General features: G+C 40.6%; 1 long non-coding RNA gene across 1 annotated transcript in view; it reads left to right on the forward strand.

Moving 5' to 3' along the window:
* Positions 1-18,912, forward strand: part of LOC311433880 — a 30,388-nt gene extending 11,476 nt beyond the window's left edge. The window contains exons 2-4 of the long non-coding RNA XR_014691038.1: positions 14,708-14,938; positions 16,237-16,317; positions 18,717-18,912. This is a non-coding gene — a long non-coding RNA (uncharacterized lncRNA). The remainder of the gene's footprint in view (positions 1-14,707; positions 14,939-16,236; positions 16,318-18,716) is intronic.
* Positions 18,913-23,365: the final 4,453 nt, after the last annotated feature.

Genomic DNA, 23,365 nt, shown 5'->3' on the forward strand with positions numbered 1-23,365 from the left:
TCTATGCCAAAGACAACTTCCTGTGCTTGCACTTGTAAAATACTTTGTCAGTTAAGCTCAGTGTCTCACATGGATTGTGTGTGTATGTGAATGTTAGAAATGTGGGCATGGCTCCTTTTTTTATTAAAAACATCTATGTATGAATTTATTTTTACTGTGCTTATAAGCACCATTCTTTCTGATAGGCACATACCTATGTAACTAGCACATAAATACCATTGTGTTGCTGTGATGTCAAAAGAATTAAGGAATTGCACCATTTCCTGGCCCTCTGTGAGGCACCATTCTGGATCTGCAGGAAGGAAAAAAAAAAGTATCCTTTTTTTGGTACGAGTTTCTAAAAAGCAGATGTAAATTTCTGCTGGTGACACTGCATTGCCCGAAGGTTAGTGTTGATATGATTGCTGCAATTATTTTGTTTGTCAGGCATTACAGACAAATGTGACCTTTTAAATATCAATTAAAAATGCAATAGGAAAACATAAAGCTCTCTAAGCCCTGTTTTAACCAGGCTTTATTACTTACTTACCTTCTGAAGAGACTCTCATAAAGAACAGAAATCACTTGTATCTCATTTGGCTCCCATGGTGTGGCTCTACCTGGGGCAGGGGAAGAAAAATGAGCAGCAGAGCCCCAGAGGTACAGGACCAGGCATCAGGTAGGATTCTGCAGCATCTGGTGATCAGACAATTGCACATCACAAGAAGCAAGGAAAGATGCAAGTTATGTCCCTGACACTTACAGATCTGTGTATTTGTGTAGGATATTTGTGTTCCACAAACATTTGTGAGTTCCATTGGGAAGCACTGCCAGATTCTTGGTGAAGTGATGTGTGAAACCCTAGCAAGATAACCTCTGCATCAAGAAGGCGTAGACTAAGCAGGAAGATTCCAGATCTGAAGGAGTTTTTTGGCTTGTGCTAATGGACCTGTAAGTCATTAAAGAACATGCTGAAAGGGCCCTTTTCCATCCTCAGGTTTTGCCCTTTCTTGGTATTTCATCAGTTCATTCCCTCTAGGCATAAACTCACACCTTCAGTCAGTGCTTCATGTAAAGCCTTACAGCACTGACTCTGTTAATGTACCTGTGGCACAAATCGGCCACAGCTAAACCGATATTGGTCTGTTAACACACTTGTTGGGCTAAATCCTTGTTTCAACCAGTGTGTGTGAGTGTCTGTATGGGAGTATGTGAAATAAAACAGCCAAAGGACATGTGAAGTGGCTTTTTGGTAGGTGGTGTGTGTTGCACAGGCTGTGCTCCAAGCCCTGCTGGCTCCCATTGATGGCTGTTCTGTGATTTACCGTGTGTTCTGGGAGATGTCCTCACCCCAGATACTCTGCCCTGAGTTCAGCAACTGAGGAACTGAGTTTTCTGGAGTGTCCTCTGGTTCTGTGGCCTTGACTTTGTTGAGGGACTAGGTTATGGGGTTTTTAATTGCAGAGGAGCTTTGTTAGATGATTTTAATCACAGGTGCTGGTCTAATTTAGACTTACTGGTGACCTGCAAAACTCCTTTTGTACTGGTATTGTGAACTTTTAGGTATATAGTCAAAGTAAACCAAGGTATGTAGTTTAGGTGTGTATCAGTTAGTTCTCATTTGTTGCAGTTCAAGCACGTTTTCCCCAGAGTGCAAAGAGTCTGCCAATGAATTGCTACTGCTTTTGGAGGGGAGGAAAGAAAAAACATCTTTCTCCTGCACATACAGCTAGATACTTTGCTGCTCTTGAAAACAATCTTTTTTTAATTTCCTAATTACAGGCACTGATAGCAAGCCATGGTGCTGAATCAGCTAGTACATAAATTGAAACGTGGAACAGTAATAAGTAAACAGATCGTCAAACAAAATGATCTAATTTGTGTGACAGGGCAGAGTGTTTTTTATTGTTGTTTGCTTGTTTGTTTTTGCTCTTCTGAGTGCCTGGGATATTCAGAAAGCATGTCTGCATCATCTTTATCTGCTCTGGGGTTTAAGACTGGTTGTTGTCTAGGCATGATGCTCTGCAATTTGTCAAAGCCCACTGCAGTAGCTTCTTTTAAAGGCCAGCTTGCTTGTGCAGTCTTTGTGTATCCAACTTCCCTCTATCTTTGTGCTGTGTCACTTTTTGCAGATTTACATGCTCTGATAGCTGAGTTGAGCAGCAGTTTGTTACAGAAGTTTTCTCCAGAGAGGTGGTGAGCAGGGTGGTAGCAACATACAGTCTGGATGTCTGTGAGTCTATTATGGACTGATATGGTTAGAGCTGTTCAGTTTGTCATTACTGAACAGTTCTGAACCAGTGTGGAGAAACTGCTACTGTTACTCTTGATATCTGGATCTTATCAAGTGGTTACTGGAGTCTGTGGCATCCTGGCACAATCTTTAACTCTCCTGGAAGCACAGGGCTGTGCTGGGGAAGACAGATGTGGCTGCGCCTTCAAGGTCCTTAACATGCCCCTTTTCAAGGAGAACTGCTGTGTGGTGGTAGATTTGTGCTGGAAAACCACGGTGGTTATTGCAGATGTTTCTGAAACAATGCTGAGATCCCCTGTGGCCTGGGACCTGTCAGCTGCACAAAAGACATCAGTGGTGTGGGAGCTGACTGCCCTGGGACACAGTGGGGCAGGGATGCAGAGCTGACTGGGCTGCCCTGCTTGGCATGGGGAAGGTTTGGCAGGATGAACACAAGGGTCAGAGACCACTTTGGTTCCACAGGATCAGCAGTTCACAGAAGAAAACTAGTTCTTTCTAGTCAGCTTCAGCAAATACTACTTCTGCTCTATCAAGTAATGTTTTGAATCAGGACGAGGGAATGCTAGATGTGCTTGAGCACTTCTTTGTACTTGCTATTTGATGGTAGAATATCTTTTTTAATATGGGGAAATGAACTAATAGCTATTTCTTTCAGTTTCCATTTATATGATCATGATTTTTTTTCCATATGTGACTTTTGGAGTGCCCTATGACAAAATTTTTGCAAGATATTTGCAAATTTAATACTTGCAAATAAAACGATCTCAAGTAAACAAGGAATCAAAATTTTAAAAGGTCCATTGATGGATTCAGCATGTGGAACTTGGGACACTTGGTATCCATCTTCTCAGAGCAGCTCCTGCTAGTTTCCCTTGGAGGTGACCAACAACTCCAATCTACCCTTGCTTGCCTTGCAGAAGAGGCATATAACGCAAATGTGAAACGAAATGTTTTGGTTCAATTAATTGCTTTGTCTATTTCAGCATCAAGCTGAAAAAAACAACCTATTAATTCCACAGTCCTGGGATTTGGTAGCCTGCCAAACCCACACAATGCAATTTAAGGCGCCTCTGCATTTTAATCACTGAGGAGAGTCCTGAAAGGAGACGTAACCTCAGCTGAGAAGTGACACTGCACTTTTTCATGCTCAGAGAAGTCACGTCAGCCTCCAGAGTCAAGAGCAGTGCTGAAATGCTCCCGGCAGTGGCTCAGTGTCAGCAGCTGATGCAGGGCTGTATCAGGAGCTCCTTAGAGAACAGTGTCACAAGATGCTTGTTAAGCAGTGATTTCTGGCCGCTGACAGATGCCTCTGAATTCTGACCTTCAGCTCACAAATATCTGTCTCTCTTGGCTTAAATCGTTTGTGTCTTTTAAAGTATTGTGTCTACTGCCTTGGGATGGCAGTAGAATGGGACGAAAGGTCAGCGTTCATCTCTCTGTAGCATGGTTGATTGCAGCACAAAATTGGGTTCTCTGTCGATGTGGCTTCACAGGCAGAGTAAATAATGGTGGGTTTACTAATGTAAGGTGCTTGGAGAGGTCAGTGAGGGGCACAGCCACCTCTCTTACCCTCCACTGATTGTACATTGAGAAAAATAGTATGCTTGTAGGGGGATGGACTGAGAGAGTCTGCTCTCTGCTTGTAATGCCCTCACTGTATGGATCCAGTATATGCAGAGGGGGTTGTTCCGTCCTGCTGACCTACCTTGTTCTTATTTAGTTCAGCAGCTCCTTCCTTCCTTCCCATTCAGCTTTGTCTCTTTCAGAAACCCCTCTTAACTGGATCCTTTCAGAACCTTCTCCAGGTCACTTTGGAGAATGTTGGATGTGAGGTAGAACGTACACAGAAGAGAAAGGGCTGGCACATGCCTATTGTGACTTTTCCTAACCTTGGGAAGAGGTTTCTCTCTGGGAATATGCAGACTTGTCCAGCTCTGTCTTTGAGCAAGAGCAGAACAGTGCCTGAGATGCCCCTTCAAGGGTAAGAAGCCAAGATAGCAGGGACTGATTTATCCTTTATTCATTCCTGAAGCTCAGCAATTACTGGTTCTGTGGCCTTTGAGAAATATGTGGCACCCCCATTGAATAAATAGCTGGGATTTAACTATCCAATGACTTTGTAACTTGTTCATCAGGTTAAATAATTTTGAATATTTTAACATAGGTCTATAAATATCACAATTAATAGAGGAATTAGAATGTGAAGAAGCTAAAATAATTAACCATTAAGCCTGGATAGTGTGTTGTGGATTTCAGTGAACAGCGACATTCTTCCTGGTGACTTGCAGTATGTCTCTGTAGTGGTGGTCACTCCAGGTTGCTAAGGAACTTGGGTTGTCTACAATTCTGCCCTTAACATGTGCTTTTATCCTCGCACTTCACACGGAGCGTTTTCCTTCTGTATTGATGCTGACCTTTTTCTTCCCCCTCATTAGCAGAGGCAACAACTGTGCCGCGTTTAGCTGTCATAAGTCTGATGCTTCAATGCTTGGAAAGTAAAATATAGCAAACCTTTAGCACTGCTGACACTTCATAATGTGGTCATTATGTGCTGTAATACAATGGAGGAAAGCTGTTTCAAAGGGAAGGGTGTTCTGCTTTTGTTATTAGCTGTTGCATGCTCTTGAAAGAAATAACATTCCGAGAACAGATAAAATGAGGTAATCAAAATGACTGAAATCACAGAAATCAGTGTCCAAGAGGTCTGTCAAAGGTCTGCTGCCCTGCTTTGAGATGCCATTAGTTTTACCTGCATCATCCCTGAAAGATGTCTGTTAAATTTACAGCAACAGTGATTTTTTAAAAAAAAATAAATTACACTAAATGCCTTCCTTTCCATGGTGAACTTGGAGTATAATTTATTGATTGCTGTCTCTTGAAAAAATTCCTTATTATGTTTGGAGACTCTTGTTCTGTTCCCCTCTTGCTTTTCCTCTGTGCATTAAACAAATCCAGCTTTCATCCTGTCCTTGCAAATCATATTTCTAAACCTTTGATCATTTCTGTTGCTCCACTCCGAACTCTTCAGTTTCTCCCCACATTTCACCAAATGTGCTTTCCCCAGGACTGCTCTGTGAGCCCATCCAGTGCTGAATAGAGGGATACTCAGTTCCCTTATCTTATGATTATTTTTTTTTGACTCATGTACTTAAAATGAATCTGCCTTTTTCTTCTAACAACATGGATTTTGTTGATTCCTTCTCAGTTTGATCTGATATATTCCCCCATACCCATTCCCGCTATTATCGCAGCCTGGAGGAGCCCTCCATTTATGCACCATTCAACAGCTTTCCTTCCCTCTCTGGTGTGGTATTCTGCACTCTTTGAAATCTGTTCCGGTTTTTGACTTGAGATTGAGCTTGATACATAGAAGCACTCTGAATTTCAATCCTGCCCTTAAGTAGGATCAAGCTTTGGGCTGCACTCTTCAGAAACGTATTTGCTAGTCCATCACTCAAGTCAGTAGCACACAGTCATTTTAATAGATCTGCTCTTGGCCTTTTTCACGTTACAGTGACAAATGCAAAATTTTACAGCACCTTTTTGTGCATTTATTTTCTGTGACTTGATGGGAAGAGCAAGCACCATAACCATTGCCATGGGACCTTTCCTGTCCTCCAGAGTTGTTCAAACCTGTTCACAGAGCGTGTTAGCTGCCTTCAGAGTAACTCCTGGGTGAATGCCATCCAGCATCTCGGATAAACAGAGGAGGGAACAAACGCTAGCTGGAGAAAGGAGATACCAAACAGTGTGTAGGCATATGGGTGTATGATGCTATTTTGCTTTCCTCTGAAGACTGAAGCAACGAGGGTATCAAATAACTCATCCTTTTCTGCACGTAATTCCTCCCTTTCTCAGTCTTGAAATGTTCTCAATTTTCTTGCAACTATCTTTTGCTCTCTAATAGTGTCAGCTCCTGTTGTCATTTATTCTTAGTGATTCGTTTCCATGTACCTATGTGAATATTTTACATCTGCTATTAGTTTTGTCCAATATTTTATATTTTGTTTAATTCTCCTTATTTTTTCTTTTAAAGAGTTCTTTGTGTAACCAGATGGGGCACGTGGTAAGACTTTCTTTCCTCTTTATTGGTAAAGTTGTATGCGCTTTCCTGAGGGGTCAGTAAGCAAGAGCAGAACAACTGTCCTTGCCCTATAGTTTCTGTGAAGCTTACTAGTTTGGCACTAACTTGCACTCAAGCAGCTTTTCCAGTCCAGCTCACCACAGATCTTTCCTATTAGTCACAGTCCAATCCAGCTGCCATTCAGGGAACCTGCAGGCATTCACAGCTTCTGATTTTTTGGAAAGTACTTGGCACTATCTGGACTCTCAAACAACTTTCTTTCTTTAATTCATCCTGCCACTTATTAGCCATGGCAGTAGCCCTTCACAGGAAACCACTCCATAAGAAAAGATGCCAAAATTTCTTCTTTTCACTTCAGTAAATACAGCAATATTGCACTCCCTAACTTTTCTGAGTTAGTATAAACAAAACAGACAATGATAAAAACTGGAAGAACGAGCATTTGGGACTGAAGTTGCTCAAAGAAAAGAACTTGTTCTGAGTTACCCCAAGGAAAAAACATCCATTCCTTGGACAACTGCAGCTAACTACCTTTTGGAATGTGCAGAGCAGACAGCAAAAGAAAATGCCAGGTTCTTTAAGAAGTAAGGTATATTCCTTCTCCCTCAGCCATCATACAGGGATACTTCAAAGCCTTCAGAAACATACATGGGATCAAGGACTTCAGACCTTCCAAGCTTCCCAAGGTAGAGCCGGCCATAGGGCATACAGAGGTCCTGCAGCACAGCTGAGAGCTGAATCTGCTGCTGCTCTTTAACTTTTTTGTTCTCAATTCTAGAAGCCTAGAAGCTTTGGCAGAGATTTTGTTCTGAATTGTTCCTGAATCTAATGTTTCCATGCCAGGACCTGGACACCTTAAATGCTTGCTGGCAAGGCTGTCCCAGCTCTGAAGCACTGGATCCTACAGGATCCATAGCCTTTGAGGAGTATTGACACACCAGCTGCATGAGCAGAGGTCAGAGACACTTTTTTAAGCTTTTGCTTTGCCATGAAAAATAGATTAAGCCACTTGAGCTGTCAAAATATATTTTGGAAATGTGTTATCAGTGCTAATCCACCTCCTCCTGGAATCAGTTCCTTTACTCGCTGTAGAGCAGTTTGAGAAAACATGCTCCTAAGGTTTGCAGTGTTTGATACTGCTTAAAAGGCTCATGGGAAACCTCTTTCCTCACACACAGTGAGGGAAACCTGAACGAATATATCAAAGTAGGACAGTAACATCTATTTCAAGGAATGTGGCTGGAACAGAGCTCAAATGTATAGCATCATAATCCTTTTAAATTTCTATGTGTTTCTTGCTCAGCAGAAATCCTGACACTGTGTGTCTTCAAGCTCAAGCCATGCTTTCTAAATTGTATGGGCAAGAGAGGGATTTACAAATTGAAATCCAAATCACGTTGAAGTCTGGTAATTTTCTTTAACTTTAAAAAGGGTTAGGATCTGTTATGCTGCTGACGCTAGAGGTTCTCCTGAACATCAGCGAGTGCTGTGCTCTGAACGTGCCTGTGTCCACCTGAGACGTACAGCACCAGTGAGACACCCACTGAGAATTTCTGGAGCAGAAGGCAACCTCTGAGGTTGGAGGGGGGGCTCTTTTTCTCTATGAGAGCAGAGGGGAAGAGCTGTGGTTCTGCTGGGTGCTTAGTCTACTCCTGGGCATGGCATGGGTCCTTCTGTAGCACTGGGCTTCAGGGAGAGAAAGAGCCTGTCTGATCACAGAATCACAGAATTTCTAGGTTGGAAGAGACCTCAAGATCCTTGAGTCCAACCTCTGACCTAACGCTATCAGCCATGGGATGGCCTTTATTTATTTATATATATATATATATATATATATATATATATATAAAATATATATTTTGAAGATATCTTTCAAGTTGTAATCATGGTAGGTTATAGCATTAAACTTACAGTCCTTCAGTGACTTAGGAACTTTTTTTCCTGAACAATGCATGTAGTTCTTATGGATTTTAACTCTACAGAGTGCTTTTCTTTGTCTCCTTGTACTTTAAGCTGGCTTTTCGAAATGTCTTTGCAGCTTTCTCCAAATGTACCTACAATAAATAAATAAGCATCCAGTCTTGCTTTCTTGCCTCAGAAAGTAAAAGTTTGGATAAACCAATGAGAAACTGAAATCACAGCAGGATGGAAACTCAGATTTATCTGATGGAAGCTGAATGCTAAGTGAATCATCGTGACTCAGTAAATAGGATAATAGTCTCCCCCTCTGGGATTTCTGTTCCTGCCAGAGCAAATAGAAGCCCTACTAAGCCACAGTGAAGTGAAACCCAGCCTGCTCTTGCTGTGCAGCAGGGCTGCACCTGCACCTTTACACCTGCTGCAGGTAAAATACCATACAAGTTTGTTCTGGAGGGGTTAAACATATACTGTACATCCACCCCATGTGTAGAATTCATTCTGTTGTGTAGGGAAGGAGTCTGAAGTCCCTGCTCCCATAGCATCAGGAACATTGCATTTTATCTGTGTGTTGATCAGGATTCTACATTCTTCTTGCACAAACAAGTTTTAGTTAATCCTAGTGAAAGCTGCAGCCTGTTTTGTTACCACTTTTAGGTGTATTAAAGCATGTAGAATCACAGACTCAGAAGAGAGGTGACAGAGGAGTTGGTGAGATGCAGTTAACAGTTTAAGAGACGTGGAGAGGCAGTGAGCCCTCGTGCAATGGGGAGAAACCAAAAAGCTATTTCAGATAGCCAGAACTTCAGAAAGTTCATAACACTCACCACTACAGGGAAAAGAGCAGGACGTTGTTCCCTAGGAGCAGAGGTGACAAGTCTGCGCGGTCTGATAGTACTGCTAGAGCTCCCTTCATTTGCCTCAGCAGGACAAGGCTACTACAGAAGCAGTCTGTTTTGTTTTGTGTTGTGCCAAGCACTCTCTTGCTCTGTTTGTTGTAGGAAGATGCATCTCCTATGCATCTTCCTGGAAAAGGAGAGCTATGGCAGTCCTTATGTCTGACAAGTGTCCCTGGGGAGTTAAATACATTGGATAAAGCTCCACTTGTCAGGGACTAACAAGAGAAGCCTACCATCAAGTATACTCGAAACCCACCCCGTTTGTTTTTCTGATGGCTGTTTGGCAAAGCCCTGCTTGCTGGTCTCTGCCCTCTGGATGTCACTGTTGTGCTCATTTAGATTGCTCTTCTCAGGCCTGCTCTTCTGGCCCTACATATGCTCGTACAAAAGCTCACAAGAAGTTAGTTTCCCTTCTTCATTAGCCTCGTGGGCCCTCTTGGCTGGAAAATGGGAGAAAGTTTCTGTACAGACCATATTGTGCAAGATATTTTAAAGGGCAATTGCCCTCTGAGGATCTTCTAAAACATACCAAAGCCAAGCACAGAACCATCTGCTTGAGTCAGAGCATCCTTGGGTTGTCAGAGCAAGTGAATGCTGCCCCAAGGCTTCCTGCTCCGGGTCTTCGCTGTGCAGCTCCTCCCAGCAAAGAGGTGATACAGTGAGAGCGATGGTTATGATGTCTCTGAGTGCTTTTAATACTTTTTTTTCTTCCTTTTATGGAAGTGTGTAAGTTGCACAGGGGTAGGATTGTGTTTTCAGCACTGCATCTGTGTGTAGGATAAATCCCACCTTGGTGTAAGTCTCTAAAGACTTAGTAGGGAAAGACTCCACAATCTTGCTCCTTAGAGAGTTAAGCTCACCGCAGCAGAGCCCTTCATGTTTTGCTTTCATGCTAAAGAAACCAGGCCTAAATGACAGGTATGACAGAGCAGATGGGGAGCCCAATTAAAGATCAGACAAAGTAGAAGAGGGTGCTGGTTGACACTTGTACTGGGGCAGTGGTGAAAAAACACGGGGAGATTTGGTGTCTAGGAAACTGAGCAGTAGGGGAGCATAAGATACATTTCAAATATGTGATTCAAAGGCAAGGTCTGTCAGGGAAGGTAACTAATTTCATTCCTTTTGTCTTTCTCTCTTCACAATACACTTAAACAAGAGAAGAACTTTCCTTGACCACATTTTCTGCACTGAAGGAGGCGGCTGTATTTGGTTTATTTTTTTTTTTTCTACTTTAGATTTTCTATTTTATACACACTTTCTTTTTTAATGGATCTGAGTTAGAAGACTCCTCTTTTATGCCCCTTCCTGAATGTTATGGGGCTTGTGCTCACAGCAAGAGGCATCCCGCCCTGTGTGTGGCCTTTGAATGTACAAAGGGGCCAGCCATTTTGTGGTGGGGCAGGAAAGCAGGATAGTGAAAAGTCTGGGGAAAGTAGAAAGTTATCCCAGGACATGTATTATTCACCACTTTTTTTCTGCTGTTACTTTCAAGCATATGGAGTACCATAATGCAAAAGAAACCGAGGAGCAGGTGCCCTAAAGTTCATTTTATAGGAAAGGTGGCTCTTCTGGGCAGCTGCTCTGGGTAGCAGCCTACAGGAGACATCATCCTGCATCTTACAACTGAGAGGAGAGATGTAGAAGACCTGTACTAAGCTCCTTAGGCTCCTGCCAGGGCAGACGTGTGTGGTCTGATGGCTTCACAGGAGTTGGAAAGGGTAGTTTTCATTATGCCATCAGCAGGAGGAATCAGTAACTGTTCTGTGCAGGGCTCCCCACCCCCCCCCCGGCCTTGTCCTGGCAGCTCATGGCAACTGCACATGGGTTGTTTTGCAGGGGGAAGAACTGAGCAGGCTCAGCCAAGCTCAGACACACAGGTTGATCCCATAGTTGCAAAGGTTCGCTACCAGGTTGTGCACAACATGAAGTCTTTCTTTAAAGAACTTTTGAGAACCTGGTGGAAGTACTCTGTGAAAAGTGCTTCTTAGCTGACCAGCTCAGAGCTGCTGCCTGCCCATGGGAACAGTCTCAGCAGAAGCGGTGTGGATGTAATGTTGTCTGTCTGGGGAGATTCTGCTGGTCCCTCCCAGTGTGCTCTTTCCACTTGGCTCTCAAAATACATTACTGGAATTCAAGGCACTGTATGAATATGAAAAAATATATAGTTGAGAAAATCTGACAGATAATAAACCAAGGTTACATTAGGACCATTATAATTTAGAATAGACACCTATAAATAAAGCCATTGTGTTCTTGTGTTGAACCATGTGCAGAGACGATTACCTTTGTAAACAGTCTGTGTGAGCTGTGTTTGTTCTGTACTGATTGTATAACACCCGTGATTATCTCAGAATTATGGTATTTTTTATTTTTGCATGAAGTGACTTTTCCTGTGATCTCTAGTGTTGCATGGAGATTCTTTTTGCTTCATAGGGCTTCAGGCTCATGTGTTCTTCAGAGCTCTTACCTCCAGTTTCTCCTGCTCTGCCTCATTTTTCTAAATGTATTTTAAACGTTTTCCATCTTCCTAATCTCTGCTGTTATACTCAAAGGAAGAATCAGCCAACTAGTTCTTCCCACCAGCTGATGATGCAATCAACAGATGTGTAAGAACATTTTTAAGCCATGTTTTCTCCTGCAAGGTCCTTTTACATTGGTGCCAACAGGTCATTTTTCCAGTTGTTGTTGGCATCCTGCTGTTCCCCTGACTTTGCTCTCTCACTTGACTCAATGTCAGTGTGACACGTACTTACTCTCCCCCATTCAGGGGGATGTGCAAACAGATTATTTAAAGGCTTAAAGTAAGACAGGTGACAGTACAAGAGCGTGCTATAAAAGCATAGTTCTGGAAGGCCATGACAGAGCCTACTCATTGTTTTATGCAACTTGAACTTAATAGAAAGTAATTTTTTTTTAGCAGCAGGGGCACTGTTTGGGTGTTTGCAGGATCCTCAAGCCAAGTGTTATGTGGTGGACCAAGGCAGCAGAGAGGTTAGCCCTTACCCGTATGAACTTGTAGGGTCCTGTGTCGCCCCCAGGCTGGAAGTCCTTACCAGTGTGTGGGCAGAGATACAGCTAACCAAGTGAGTGTAAACCGAGGTGGGCCTGGGAGGCTTGGTGGTTGTATGGATGGGGCTGAACGCCACCACAACGTAGGTGTAAATGTGAGTAGAAGCAGGGAGTGGGATCTTCCATTTCATTTGGCTGCAGCTTCACAGAGCAGTAACAGTAGATTATACACATAATGGTTCTGCAATGATTTTGCAGAATCCAAACGGGTTCTCATTAGTTTTTTTTAGGCCCGGATCTTGACTTTTCTTTGTCTGGCTTCTAACATAGGTACTTTCTAAATGAATTAGAAATGCTTTAAAGGTCAAGGAAACTCTTTTTTCCAAGTGGCTAGCTGGTGTGCTGATACAACTATTAATTAAATTCTGTAATATTCTGGTCATTAGTTGCAATGATCAATGATTTCCTTAGAGACAGTTGTTGTATTAAAAATACATCAGTAATAAATGACCTTCTCTGAGAACGTACCTAGTAGCTCTGAGGAGTACCGTTTTAATAACAGATGTGGATTGTTACAGTTCAAGCTAGAATAAGGATTTTATTATCATGGAAACACCACGACTGGTGATGGGCTGCTGCTGTCTTTAAGTCAACCAGTGTTTGAGAGTGTCCCTCGAGCTCTGTGCTCTACTTGAGGACCACTGAGCAAATCCTCCCATGACAAGGACTGATTGCCATTTTCCAACCCTATTAATGCTCTGCCTGGAGTCTGAGTGTAATCCAAGCAAGAAATGCAGATCTCAGAGTCAAGTAGCCAATGTGCAAGCTGGGTGAGTGAAACAATCTGTCCTATCCCCAGAAAGCAGTACTCCTCATTGGATGTGGTGTGATACTGGGGTTTTGACTAGCATGAAATGACACCATCTGCAGCAGCATTCAACACCTTATTTCCCTCCTCTCTGGATAGTAACTTATCCTTGAGAGACTGCCCACCAAGAAAAAAAGGGAGTTACGTAGCTTGATGATACATATGTTTTGGAAGTGTTGACAGCTTTACCCTTCATCAATTTTGCTCTGGTAGGAGACCAGCTGTGCAAAATTCTCCAAACTCTTACTAGCTGCAATGAAGGTATGTAAATTTTGTGAGTACTGTACCCTGTGTACAGTACGTGACTAGCCAACACAGTGATCTCTTTGGAAGACAGGTCAGCACCTTGTTTGTAGAGCCCTGGGGATTTTTTAACTAGAAAATTTTCCAAATATTTGGTGGTTGCTTAAAAATGCCCCAGCAGAGAGGGAAGTGAAAAAGTAGGAATAAATGAACCTCCAGTCAGTGCAGTTATTTTCAAAATAACTCTCTCTCCTAGCAGCATAGGGTTATCTTCATTATTTCACTCCTATGACTTCAAGACAATAAAACATGGACTTTCTTCAAGTATTTCCTGCATGTGAGAAATATCAAGCAAAAGATACAAATATATTGATTTTCTGGTACTTATATGGAGATGAGGACAGTGAAGAGGGTAATTGTGCTTTGAGATATGTAACGTTTTTTAAAACCCAAATTTAGCAGGAGATAAGCAGGAGATCATATTTGCTATGGTTAATCAGCTCTTGAAGCTAAAACTTAATGAAAAGCACACAGAAAGCTAGTGGTCAAGGACAGTGTTTTGGAAAGCACAGCTTCATACCTGTAGCAAAGCAGGAAGCAACACTCCACAGTTGTCCTATCACAGCTAGAAAATGGCTATGTGACAAGGTTACAGGCTTAAGAGTGCAGGGGAGATCTTGTACATAACATACACAATATTACAATCATTACATTTCATTGGTTTCCCTGGGCACACTAAATATTTTACACCATTTCGTTCATACCTATAGGAAACGCCTTGAAACTATTTTTTTTTCCCAAGAAATCTGTAGTGAGACTGCCACATACTTCAGGATGGTGACTTTTCTAGAGTCAGAACAGGCAGAAAGATACCATCTCGAACAGTTTGTACCTTTGCCCATTCAATTCATGATCTAGTTATTTGGAAAAGTGAATCATGTTCTATAAGATTCCAATCTAATTTTCTAACTAATAGTTGATTGGTCCTAGCTGGGTGAATATGGAAAAGAAATGCAGATTTATTTATTTATTTATTTATTTTGGCAGAGCACTTACCTCTGTTGCATTACAATGCCCACAAATGGTAGGAAAAGAGAATTGACCATTAAAACCCTGAGCTATCTTATTTGCTGTGGGGAAAAAAAAAAAAAAAAAAGGGGGGGGGGAAGAGTTTTAAATAAAATAAATTCAGGGAGCAAGGGACAAGAGCTCTTACATAAATGCTAGGCTATTTGTATTATCACCACTAAAATGCAATCAGTAATAAAAAGCTGAACTAAAAAGTGATCTCCAGTACAGCTGTTGCAATGTAAAATCTTGTTAATTTACCCCAACAGTTATCGGAGGAGCAATTGGTTGGTTAAACCTGAATAAAACAAATCTTCACAGATGAGAGTTTGTTTATTTATTGCCAACTCATTCATAATTAATGGAGTTTCATTTATTTGGGCCAGTGACTCAGCCACCCAGGAGAGTGAGAGCTGTCATTCCTGCTGTGTTCTCTGTCTCTGGAAAGCGCAAAGTGGAAAGGAGACAACTCACGCTGGCTAATGCTGAGGCTGGTCCAGCTCTGCAGATGTGAAGATTAAGCTGAATATCTGTGAGCAGAGAAGCCTCTGTGAGGAGGAAAGAAAATCTATTTAAAAGCTGAAATGGAAAAACCCAGCAGCAATCAATCAGAATAGGTAAGCAGAAACAGACTTTTTGACTGGGTCTAAATGAGGAAAAAGGAGGGGTACTTCCCTTACCCAATTAAACCTCAGGACATACTTGTTCAGAAAATAAGCACCGTTGCACGGGGCTTTGTAAAGTCACACCTTCTCTCATAATGAGATAATGATTCATCTGTCACGGGGAGAGGAGAAGGATGTTACATGAAATCCATTGCCTGGCAATTAATGCGAAACAGCTGATACTTTTGTAAAGGCTAATCTGGACATTCATTCTAAATGTTCCAAGCTACACATATTAATCACGGAATAATTTAGGCTGAAAGGGACATCTGGAGGTCATCTGGTCCAACTGGCTGCTCAAAGTAGGGCTTTGCCATGAGAGCAAGTTGCTCAGGGTTTTGTCCAGTCCAATTCTGATGATCTATGAGAATGGAGATTCCCACCACCCTTAAAATAATGCATCTTAGTGAAGGCAAGGCTCAGGAAAAACAAACAACAGGGAAAAGAGAAATTCATGTGCTAAGATAAGGTTAGGACCAACTTATGATTGATGTGCTAAAGAGCAAGAGGGGATGGAAAGCTCTTTCTCCATCCCAAAGCAGCATGGTAGTCTTGGACCAGTAGAAGGTACATGACATGCATAGAAATAGTTGTCAGGCACACATAGAAGATAGCTAGCAAGAAAAGAGGAACATTCTTTTCTGTGGGTTCGCTCTGGATGTAACAGATGAGCATGGGAGGAGCACGTTGAACATCAGGGAGAAGTTTTCTAATGGTACAGATAGTGAAACTGGAGTTCTGCCTCAGAGTGGGCTCTCCATCACTGGAAACTTCAAGTAAAATGCCAATCTGGCAGGAACGTCTTATGCACGGGTAATCTGACTGTGCAGTAAGGTGATCATCAAAGTGATTTCCCCTTTCAACTCCATTTTCCCTGGTTCTGTGATGGAAGAACAAGAACATTGATTCTCTTATGGTTTGCTTGAGAGCCATGACTACAGGATTAGGGGAGACCTGACCAAGCAGCAAGCTTTTCCAGCACTGTAGTTTTGAATGGATAAACTGAGGACCTGTAAAGCAAGTCCTATAGGCTTCATCTCCATGTCAATTTGGCTATTTCAAGAGTGGAAAAAGCTCCATTTATATATTTAGCAATGGTTGACATACCAAAAAAAAAGTATGTTTTGAAATGAATTTCCCAAGAAGGAAGATCTAATCAATAATAAAATATAATTTTGGAGGGATAGAAATTTCTGACCATTACCACAGCCTTGCTTTGAAGACCCTTCTGTCTTTCGTTTTATTTACAGGACTAATATTCTTTGGTGAACAATGAAAAATCCTGGTTCTGGGTAGTAATGACTGAGCAAAAGGACTGAGTAAAAGAACAGGTAAAGCAACATGGATTCATTTTTTATTCATTATTATTTAATGTTTGTTTCTTTTTATTTTAATCCTGCCTTTCCTGGCTAGTTGTAGTCTTTTTTTTTTTTTTTTTTTTTTTGGTCTCTGAATATAAGCAATGATGCTATCTGCAGTTGTAGTGAGCAAGCACCCACATCTCAAAATAACCCTGGCAGTAATTACTGCCTTTGGTAGTCTCAAGAGAGAGTCCAAGGACTGAATGGGCACGTAGATTGAATTACCTGCTGCAGTTTCCATACGGATGCATCTGATGAAGCCGCAGTGTCTTGTTACCAGAGGATCGCCCATATAGAATTCAGCAGATACAGGATTAAGAGAGCTCAGAACTGTGCACTGGGTTCATTTGAGATCTACCATGTGCTCATGTACTTAGCAATTCTTTTTTTTAAACTTACATTGCAAATAAAACAAACCTACCGCAGTTGTAGTGTTACGGAAGTGTCAGCAATGACTCCAGAGAAAAGAAGTGCACATTGTAGTCCAAAGTCTTAATCCTGTAATTAAATCCTGTAATTAATGAAGCAGGTTCTTGAAAACTGTGACATTCACCACAGGTACAAAAGCTCATGTGAGTATATTTATTGGCTGAATCAGGATTAAAGAGCACTTTGATAAATGTGAAAGTGAGTATGTATGAAAAGCAAATTTGTACCCTGTGCTCAAGAAAAAGATGGCATATTTAGTAGAGATAAATCTATACCAACACTTGCATATTGTTCAGCAATTTTCTGTCCTACATCCTCATTTATAAACAAAATGACAAACACAGGTCAGAGAATTCACATAACATCAGAGCTCAGGCTTTTATAAATTACTGTGTTTCTAGGAAATAATAAGTGACTTTAGGAGAGCACTATTTTGAGCTGAAGTTGCAAGAAAAATGAACAATAAACCAAGCATTTACTTTGTAATTAGAAAGCAATGTAAGTTGTGTGTTCTGTTTCACTGGAGTTCAAATGTGTTTCAGTGATATTTGTAAGGATTAGAGGGGTTTAATGTGTACATCAAGGAATGAAAATATTAATCTTGAAGTAAAAATTATGTCGCTAGAGGCAGGGTTGTCTTCATGATTTTTTATATTGGATGGATTTGCACTAAAATTCAATGTAGTGATGTACATAACAGGAAGAAGGTACAGCGAGGGTGTGTCGGAACTGCACAAACTGCTTGCTGCAGAGTTGTGGGTTGGTTTTTTTATTTGTTCAGTTTTGTGTGTGTTTTGTTGTTGTTGTTTGGTTGGTTTTGATTGATGTGCTTACAATGACAAGGTACCGGAGTATACCAGACTGGACTCTGCAGGATAATGCTTCTGTCTCTGCCATACCTTTCATCCAGGAACATCATCTGTGGGAAGTGTTATAAAGATACAGTACACGCTGTATTTCTTGTGTTTGAAAAATAAGAGGCGGGGAATAGCTAGCTGTAAGAACATTTATTATATTTACAACTAGTGACAAGAGAGGGTGTTTTATTATGGAAGTGGAATGTACAGTGGTGAGAAAGAACACATCAAATGTGTTTTGTTTATTTTTCTCATCTTTACCATTTCTCTTTGCCACTCAAGTTACAAACTTTCTCAGGATTAGAGGGCTTCTTGTTTTGTTAGGTTTGACAAATCTCACTCATTTGTGGAATGAGGATATTTTATTGGGAAAGTTGAGTAGATGTGTTTCTTTGGGGAGAAATCTTGAATAAAGCCATTCTTTATAATGAAATGCACATTCAAACCAAAATCCTAGGCTCATGTTGTTGCCCCAGCAGCACATAAGCACAAAGGGGTTTTGTGCTCCAGTTACAGTCCTACTGAGTCTCCGATCTTAAATACAAAGGATAGCTGGAACAAAATTTTTGTGCCCTTCTCTTTCTGCCTGATTTTGGCTCCTAGAAATGCTTTACTGTTGTGCTGGGGCATGGTGGCAGCTCAGTCTATTTGTACTCCATCCATAAGCAGAAAGACAGAAAAGGTGACTCCTTCCCAAAGAGCAGAAACATAAATACAGAGAAAAAGTAGCAAGTGGATGCAGTCAGATGGGAGGCTACAGAAAGACAATATTGGCTACAGTGACTGTCAACAATTCCCAGTAGACCTGCATCTTAATTGCTGTTAAATTTCTTAATTGTTGCAGCTAAACTAGAATGATAGCAAAGGAAGGATGTTAAGGTGACAATCAATTGGCTTTGCCTATGTTTTGAATTTGTTCCCTTCAAGTGTGTGGGGGCGCACAAGGAGCTGTAGAATGTTTCAAGGGGGTGAAGATGTTATGGGTTGACTTCCAGTGGAAATCAGTGTTTTTATCGCTGCTTATCAACAAGTCTATATGTAACTGGGATAGAAATGGTGCTACCTCGTACCTTCTTCTTGCAGTCTCCTGGCTCCTTCCTTCCAGTACCTCTGCTCCTGTGCCTGGGAATAATTTTGGATCCAACTGTAGCATACTTCATCAGTTTTGAGCATCCTGTTAGTCTGCATTGTTCTACCAAGTAAATCATAGTGCTAGATATGGTTGGAGATTACTACAGTTTTATTCTGAGAGTTAAATAAACTTGTTTTAAGCAACTAACCTCAAAGTCTTTCTTTGTAAATTCACGTGGATCTGCAAATTCTTTTCCATTGGCATTTCTAGAGAAGGTGGAAGGTTTCTACCACAAGTCAACAAAGAGTTTTTTCAACCATTTCAGCAACTTTATTGCTAACTTTACTGCTAAGTTTCCTAAGGGGATTTGACTGGTTTATTTATTTTGAATGAGTCCTATTTTTCTAGCATCCCTCATACCTCCAGCAACCTTCAGAATTTCTTATCTACCTTTGCAGTTTCCTCTCTGCTGGTGACAGTAATCTTATTATAATCTATTCCGGCCTGGAGAGAATTCTAATGAAATCACTTCAACGTGGCTCAGCACTCTTGTTAGAAAGGCAGGGTGACTCACTTGCTGAAGATTTTAAGCAGTGTTTGAAGAAGGAGAGAACTGGATAATGCGGAGAATTGTCAAGGTTATTGTGATAACTACGATGACTTTGAATCTGTGGAGAATGAGTCAAAGTGCTGTGGGCTGCTGACTATTTTGCTGGGCAATGTGAGATAGGATCCCTGCCTTTGCTGAATACCTTTCATCCAAGAATTTCAAAATGTTCCATGGGTATTCAGCCACAGGGAACAGAAGGAAATGCACAGAACTAAGAGGAAAGCTCTCAGAGAAGACTTCCATAATCAGCTGAAATCAAGGACCATGATACAGTAGCGTTGAAAACTAATGTGTCATGTCTGCAGCAAATTTGTTTGCATTTCTTGACCTTACACTGCTGACTAATTTGGCTTAATGTGTTAAATGCACTCTGAATGAGGTACTAAATGCACTGAAGAATATGTTTTAGCACTTAAAAGGAATGGAAAAAATCCTGTTAAGGTGATTTGGACTAAGTCCCAGAGTGACATGCATAATGCTGGCAGAAAGTCCACTATGCTGAATTATGTTTCCTGCATACACAGGCATGCTGATATTTTTTTGTAAACCTAGTGTGTAACCAAATCAGCAAGACATTACCTAGAGAAAGATCCTACTTGCTTGTTTCACAGTATTACTATATTTTCATAATTGAAATCCCATCTACTAAACTATATTAATAAATTGAATCATGCTTAGCAGGATTCCTAAGGGGGGAAACATTTAGATAATATTCACCAGACACTTATTTATTTAGCTAAGTGGCTCCATTTTATTGGCTTATATCCACGTGTCTTCTAATGTTCAGAGTATTAGTAATTTCTTTTGCTTTTAAAATTTGATTAGCTCATACCATTTAAAATTTCTATAATCAAATAAAATACCTGTAGTTCAAAACTCTGAGGCTACAAAAATGCTTATTACTTTCACAAGGTTCTTTGATGCTGAGTGAGAAGCATTTCTCCTAACCAATTAAGAAACTCAATCTCCTCTTATTTAACATAAATCTCTATTTACATATCCATAGAGACCTTCTACAGAGAAAGTCCTTTAAGCAGAGGAAACCACACTCCTCCCTCCCTCCCTGACCCAGCAAGGACAGTGCAGTACACAAAGAAAAAAGAAGATCTTCAACAGACATACCACCAAGCAGATTCCTACTAAGCTAATGAAAATTGATCATGAAATGCTGGAGAAAAATAAGCCTATTTATCTTCAGTAACACACCTAGCTTAACCTTCTTTTCTCATTTCCTGGTCACATTACTGCTTTGAAGGTGTTGATTTCATCCCAATACCTTTCTGGTCTTATCCTTATACTCTCAATCACAATCCTTGTACTGTCATTTGGGTAACTTTAAAATCACCGATGTGATTGTACTCCCAAATCATTCAGTGACGTTGGATTATCATCACGCTCCAAGTCATTTTACATGATTGCAGAAATAACAAGATTTCATAAATAAAGGTGTGGATACTGAAAGATAATTTTGGTTGCCACGCTACTGTAAATGAGAGGCAAACCTTCATTTGTTCTAAAGGGGAAAATCAACTTGGATGGCCGTGAAAACAGGCACAACCTTGGGGTTTCAGGATGCTTGTGATAGCTAATCCATACTCTGAGAACTTTTCAAATTACGAATAATAAAATGTAGGCATTTTTTTCCTCCAGTACTCTTTTTCCTCTGCTTAATTCTGTGTGGCATAAGCTTTATGTTTAAAAAAGCCTCTTAATCCTATTGCCTAGTGGGAATCTGCTGATAACTTCAGGAGTGACTGAGACACATTTCTTGCTCCGAGTTGCCATCAAGTATTGTTAAATCAGAGAGTCCTTCAAGCCAGATCTTTTTTTCTCACTGTGTCTGCTTTCACCCTAGGGCGATCAAGTTACCTAATCCATGGAATTATTAGAGACTTCTGGCACACTTCTCTTTTTCTCTTCATTTACATTTGTTTCTGTCTGCCAAGGTCATTTCTAGTTTTAGTCATTATTCATCTGCAAGAAAGTCTCACTTTTTTCCTAATGTGATTTCATACATGTGAAATGAAGACTGCATCATCACCATAAAAGAGTGGAACAGATTCAGCTGAAGATATCAGCATCAGTCTTACGGGACTGAATTCAGGCTGGCTTAGGTCTAGAACTACTGTTTATTTTAGTGCTACAAAACATTATTTTTTTTTTCCCCTAAAATAAAGCCCCTAAAAATGGGACTGCTTTTAGTATAGTTTAAGTACAGGTGATCCTACTTCAGAGCACTAGATTTCCATTTATTCCTGTTTTCCATAGTAGCGTACATACTGCTGCAGAACAGTTGGTCTTCCACTTCAGTCTTTTGCCAGTGATACGTTGACAAGAGGGAATCTGCTTCCGGATCCCATTCTTACTACTGTCTAGACCGAATCCTGTACTCTCTGGATGTATAGTTCGAGGTCTCTGCACCAAGGATGCAGCTACCCTTAAACTACAAATTGTGTCATAGTATGGGATGGCTATTCCCAGTGTCAGAAAGTATGAAGAGCTACCTACCATTTGCAAATAATTCAGTCTAAACCAGACGTTGGCATGGAAAATATTAACAGGAAGCTAGATGATGGAACCAGGCAATCCGTCCTGATGCCTACTTGCATCTGTAGTAAATGGAAGAATATTATGGAGTTATAATATGGAGATATAATGGTAGAATCACATTTTCAGGATGGAGAAAGGGCTCCAAAATGCTGTTGGTAACTCACTGAGAGACCTTGCCATACTTGCAGTTATGCTGTACATTCAATTATCCACGCAAATAACTGTATTTTTCCTCTTAAATATGGATTGTGGTGTGGTTAAGATTTACTATCCTGTACAAAGCTGGGACTTTATAGAACCTGGCAGTAATTTTCATTTCAGTTGACTTACCAGAGGACCTTACACTCTGTCAAGGAAAGTCCCTCCTGCTGGTGACCAGGACTTAAAATGCAGTAACTAACTTTGCTGTATTTTATTTCTTTCTTTTTTTTTTTTTTTTTTTTTTTTTTTTTTTAACAAAGATTTAATCTCATTATAAAGTCACTGGTTAAATTCCCTGGTCAGACTCAAACAAATCTTGCAGTTCAGATCACAGAAGCAGTCAGTCTTTCCTGTTTTATCATGTGGAAGGGAGACATTTTGATAGTTCTTACAACTTGTTCTGTTCTGTTAGTGCTGTTATAAAACTTCTAAGGCAAAGTGCTCCACCATGTCACTGCATATTGTGAGAGCTGTGTTTTTGGAAATGTTTTCAGTCTTCTCTGCAACCATTCTTCAAAGCATACTGCAGATAAGTTGTTCCTCTTAGCTTTTGTTAGACCTTGTCTTGTACCTCTTCAAAAACTTAGGAATGTTTTCTTGCTGTTGTTCATTTGGAGGTTTCCATTGCTTTGTCTTGTTTATTTAATAAAACCTTTCTCATTCTTTGCCCTAATTTTAGTTTAGTTTAGTTAGTCCTGTTGGTAGTTGTCCTTTGTGAAATGGGAATCAACCTCTTTATTTTTACTATTACCTTGAGACTTAAATTGTTTGGCTGTATTTAAAAAATGAAATATCTGTTATTTTGACTGTTTAGATTTTGTTTCCATGGCTGTCATCATTTGTCATTTTTATTACTTTCCTTTAGGTTGTGGGAAGGCTTCCTTCCAGTATCTGAATCTGGTTTTGAACTATCTTTTCCCTTCAGTGATGCACTTTTTGAAGCTAATGGCACTGCACAGGAATGTTTGAGGTTTAATGTAGCTCAGCCAAGTTTCCTCCCTTTCTTTCTCCATTAATGTTTTAAATGTAGTAATTTTAATTTAACTCCATGCCAAGATTCTGGTGGGGGGAGGAAGGGAATATGTGTACTTTCTGCACTAACCTGTTCCTTTAAGTCTGGTAAATGTAACATATCTAAGCCTCAAATAGAAAAAGTGGCATCATCATGAATCAGAGTTTTAGTGACCGATCATCCAAGTTCTTTAATGAAGAAAGTGTAAAATTTCTACTTTTTTTTTCCCCCTAAGTGGTAACTCCAGCCCTGTCTGCATCATGAATATTCCAATTAACATGCATAAT

The sequence above is a fragment of the Aythya ferina genome (genome assembly GCF_964211825.1).
Source record: "Aythya ferina genome assembly, chromosome: 3".
Classification (NCBI taxonomy): Eukaryota; Metazoa; Chordata; class Aves; order Anseriformes; family Anatidae; genus Aythya; species Aythya ferina.